The sequence below is a fragment of the Rhinopithecus bieti genome, unplaced genomic scaffold (assembly GCF_001698545.2).
Source record: "Rhinopithecus bieti isolate Rb0 unplaced genomic scaffold, ASM169854v2 scaffold_5702, whole genome shotgun sequence".
Taxonomy (NCBI): Eukaryota; Metazoa; Chordata; class Mammalia; order Primates; family Cercopithecidae; genus Rhinopithecus; species Rhinopithecus bieti.
Window position 1 is genome coordinate 1,828,613 of NW_016805053.1, and position 5,311 is coordinate 1,833,923.

Below are 5,311 nucleotides of genomic sequence, written 5' to 3' on the forward strand. Positions count from 1 at the left end.
AGAGAAAGAGGATGATATCTTATTTAAATAAATAATGACTGAAAATATACTAAATTTAGGAAAGAAATGAATATACAAATACAAGAAGCTCAGTGAACTCCAAGTAGGATAAATTCAGAGAGAATGTACCCATAGTAAGACAAATTATAATCACAGTATTGACTTCAAAGACAAAGAAAGTATCTTGAAAGCAGCAAGAGAAAAGCAAGGTGTCATGTACTCTCCAAATACATGATACTTCTTTCTAACATTATCAGCATATTTCTCTTGAGAAACACTGCAGGCCAGAGGGGAGTGGGATGGTGTATTTAATGTGCTGAAAGAAAAAAAAAGGAACCAAGGTCTTAAATCCACATTTTTGAGGTTTTATACATTAAATCCACATTTTGAGGTTTTATACATTAAATCCACATTTTGAGGTTTTATACATTAAAACCTCAAAAAAGAGCAAGAAAAGCTAGCAGAAAGAAATAACAAAGATTAGAGCAGATGGACACAAAATAGCAGAAAAATAATAGAAAAAAATAAATAAATGAAACCATGAGTTAGTTCATTGAAATTTTAAATAAAACTGACCAACCTTTAGCTAGATTAACTATGATTGAGAGAAAAGACTCAACTAAATTCAGAAATGAAAGAGGGGAAAATACTAACACCAATTTTATTGAAATACAAATAATTATAAGACAGTATTATAAACAATATAACCAACAAATGGGATAATCTAGAGGAAAAGGCCAAATTCCTAAAAACATGCAACTTACTAATACTGAATCATAAAGACATAGAAAATCTGAATAGACATATAACTATCCAAGAGATTACATCAGTAATCAAGGAGCTCCCAAGAAAGAAAAGCCTAGGCACAGATGGCTTCATGGGTGAATAGAATAGAAAGCTGAGAAATAAACTTTTACATATATGGTTAAATGCTTTTCTACAAAGACACCAAAACCATTAAATGAGAAAATAACAATCTTTTCAAAAAATTATATTGGAAAAATTTGATATTCACATGCAAAAAAATTAAGTTAGACCCTTATCTTACACTATAAAAAAATTAACTAAAAGTGGATCAAATGCTTAAATGTAAATTTAAAATTCTAAAAATATTAGGAAGAAAAACACAGGGGAAAAGCTTCATGACACTGGATCTGGCAATGATCTTTTGGAAATGACACCAAAGCCATAAGCAACAGCAACAAGAGACATAAATTGAACTACATCAAAATTAAAAACTTTCATGCATTAAAGAATGTTATCAATAGAGTGAAAAGGCAACCCATGGAATGGGAGAAAACGTTTGAAAATTACACATCTGATAAGCAGTTAACGTCCAAAACATATAGAGTTTCTACAACTTAACAATAAAAAAAAAAAAAAAAAAAAAAAAAAAAACTTGATTTAAAAAAAGAGCAAAGGACTTGAATAGACATTTCTCCAAAGAAAATATCCAAATGGCCGATAAGAACATGAAAAGATACTCAACATCAACAATCATTAGGGCAAGGCAAATCAAAACCATGACAACATAGTCCCTCACAGCCATGAGGATGGCTACTATGAAAAACAAAGCAAAACAGAAAAAACAACAAAACAAAAAACAAGTTTTGGTGAGAATGTGGAGAAATGGGAGCTCTTGTGCACCACTGGTAAGGATGTAAAATGTTGCAGCCATTGTGGAGTAGTATGTCAGTTCCTCCAAATTAAAAATAAAACTGCTTTATGATCCAGCAATTTCACTTGTAGGTATATACCCAAAAGAATTGAAAGCAGGGACTTCAAGAGATATTGATACACTCATGTTCATAGCAGCAGTATTCACAGTAGCCAAAGGTAAAGTCAAGCCAAGAGTCCCTTGATGGATGAATACATGAACAGAATGTGGTATATACACACGATGGAATATTGTTCAGTCTTAAAAAGGAAGAAAATCCTAACGCATGCTACAGCATGAATGCATCTTGAAGACATTATGCTAAGTAAAACAAACCTATCCAAAAAGGTCAAATACTGAATGACTCTCCTTATATGAGGTACCAAAAGTAATCAAATTCATAGAGACAAAGAGTAGAATGTTGGTTGCCAAGCGATGTGTGTAGAGGGAAATGAGGAGTTACTGTTTGACAGTTACAAAGATTCAGTTTGGGATGATGAAAAAGTTCTGGAAATGATACTAATAATGGTCACACAACAATGTACTTAATAACACTGAAGAGTATACTTAAAAATGGTTAAATAAGAAATTTCATGTAATGTATATTATACCACAATAAAAAATAGTAAAGTTTTTTTTAAAAGAATCAGGCCGGGCGCGGTGGCTCAAGCCTGTAATCCCAGCACTTTGGGAGGCCGAGACGGGCGGATCACGAGGTCAGGAGATGGAAACCATCCTGGCTAACACCGTGAAACCCCGTCTCTACTAAAAAATACAAAAAACTAGCCGGGCGAGGTGGCGGGCGCCTGTAGTCCCAGCTACTCGGGAGGCTGAGGCAGGAGAATGGCGTAAACCCGGGAGGCGGAGCTTGCAGTGAGCTGTGATCTGGCCACTGCACTCCAGCCTGGGCGGTAGAGCGAGACTCCGACTCAAAAAAAAAAAAAAAAAAATAGTAAAGTTTTTTGAAAAGAATCAAAATAAGCTTTATGGGATAAAGGTCATTTGACGTGAGTTCCAAGTCCATCCAGTTAGTTCATCCAGACTTTCCCTTTTGGAAAGGATGGATGGTAAGTCTGGCACTACTTCTGGGCCAGAGTGAACAGCAGAATCTGAGTATAAAACCACATGTGAACTAGTGCTGCAGAAGCTGGTGTTCGAAAAGGTCCATAAAATCAGAAAGGAGGCAAAGTGTGGGGATTCCATATGGAGAACCATGAGGACTGATGGCAAAGATCCCCAGAGAGCACCAGGAAAATAAGGAGAACAAGAACCTCGACTGTGACCTGAGACATGGGAATACCAAATCCACACGAGGAGTTCAGGAAGGAAATGCCAAGTAAGGTCTCACGACAGAGTTGGGTTCCAGAAGAAAGAACATGACCAAGGCAGTGAGACGAGAAATAGGTTTATTGAGATATATAATCATAATAATGCCAACATAGACCACTAAGGACTTTAACATATATGAGCACAGAGACTCATTCATTGGATTGTATTACCCCTTTTGTCATTGGTAATTTTCCTATTACATGTCCGAGCAAGTATTTGAACTCAAAGACCTCAGAGCCCATGCCCGTGACCACTTATGCTATACAGAGAGAATTAGCTGAGTATAACACAAAACATAAAGTCATTTGAGTCACATTTTAGAAGGCTGACCTTCAGGTGGTGGCATTTATTGGGCATTGTGGAACCTTGATGGTTTTTAGCAGGCAAGAGATGAGAACAGAAATTGCTCTGGAAAGACAATTTGGCAACACAGAAATGAAATAAGTTGATGAATGTCAAGGCTGAAATTAGGGAGATCAGTTAGGGGACATAGAGGAATAAGGCATAAACCAAGGGGACAGGAATGGAATGTGTGCATTCAGAAACCTTTGAGAAAGTTGAATCAATTGGATTTAGCTTCTAGTAAGCTTAAAAGTGCCAAGATTCCGGTAGAGTCTGCAGTGACTCTGGGACATCTGAAACTATGGTGAGGCCAAGTGTGCAATGATGGAAGCAGGGATAAGGAAAATGGGACTACTCTGGGGTGATTGGAATTAATTGTCAGAAATCCCCAATCAAATCCCCTCTGGGATTTGAAGAATACATTTTTAAGATGCGTAATTAGTCTGAACATAATAGCATGAATCCTAAAATGCTTATGAATCCCTTTACTACCATGGATACTAAGCTCTTTAATAGGGCACAAGAACCTCTGTTAACTGGGTGAGATTTAGGAGTTTAGCAATCACAAGACTGCTCCAGTTATTTGCGATTACACTGAGTGTTGGCTTGTGTGTCTCCTGAAAATTACTTTGAAGTATTTTAGAATTATCCTATTATATCCTTTTATATGCCATGCCAGTTTAAGCTTGGAAATAATTAAAAACAATAGACAAGAACCTTCTAATCTTTTATAGTATTATTTTATTTAGGAAATAATTGATTGGGCAAAGTGGATTACATTTCAATATTCAGACAGGCTCCTTTTGTTATTACTTTCGACTCTATCTGCTTTTTAAATTACTTTGCCTATTTCGAAAGCACAGTACAGTTTTCTTACATTTCTCTTTTGGTGCAAGACAATGGAGAAAGGCTCATAGTATAAAGTTGAAGGATATCCACTATCCAATTTAATATACTTAGATAACTGACATTTTTAGAGAAATAGTCCTTTGAAATTAATAGGAGGTGATGTGATAGAGTGGAAAAAAACGTAAAAATCCAAACAGACTTGATTTTCAATACTGGTGTTGGCACTTAAGAGCTTTGGGATTGTGGAAGCTGAATTAAATAATTGTGCTTCAATTTCTTTGTCTGAAATATAGGAATAAAAATACCTTTAACTCAGGGTTATGAGGTTCGTGCCATTGCACTCCAGCCTGGACAACAAGAGCAAAACTCCATCTCAAAAAAAAAAAAAGAAAAGAAAAGAAAAAAAAGGTCGGGCACAGTGGCTCATGCCTGTAATCCTTGCACTTTGGGAGGCCGAGGTGGGCGGATCACGATGTTGGGAGTTTGAGACCAGCCTGGCCAACATGGTGAAACCCTGCTCTACTAAAAATACAAAAATTAGCCAGGTGTGGTGGCACACACCTGTAGTCCCAGCTACTCGGGAAGCTGAGGCAGGAGAATGGCGTGAACCTGGAAGGCAGAGCTTGCGGTGAGCTGAGACCGCACCACCGCACTCCAGCCTGAGCGACAGAAGGAGACTCCTTCTCAAAAATAAAAAATAAAAAAAACCCTACCATTTAAACATTTCAAAAACGTGTTCTGTCTGCCCTAAAAAAAATGCCTAATGTTTTTGAGATTCATCTGTTATGATAAATGAAAGAAGCCAAACTCAAAAGATTGCGTATTGTACGATTTCACTCATAAGGTCAAAAATTCACAAATTTAATTAGGACAAAAAGTAGATTAGTGATTGTCTAGGATTGGGTAGTTGGGATGATAATGGAAGTTTACAAGTACAAGGTTTATTTTATTTTTGCAATGGGAAATATCCTAACATTTGATGTGGTAATGGTTGCGCCACTCTGTAAATGTACTAATAATCATTGAATTGCACACATTCAACAGGTGATGTTTAAGCTACAGTAATTATATTCCCAAAAGTCATCTAAAATTAAAAGGATGATATTTCTATATACTAACCTGACTATCCTAAGT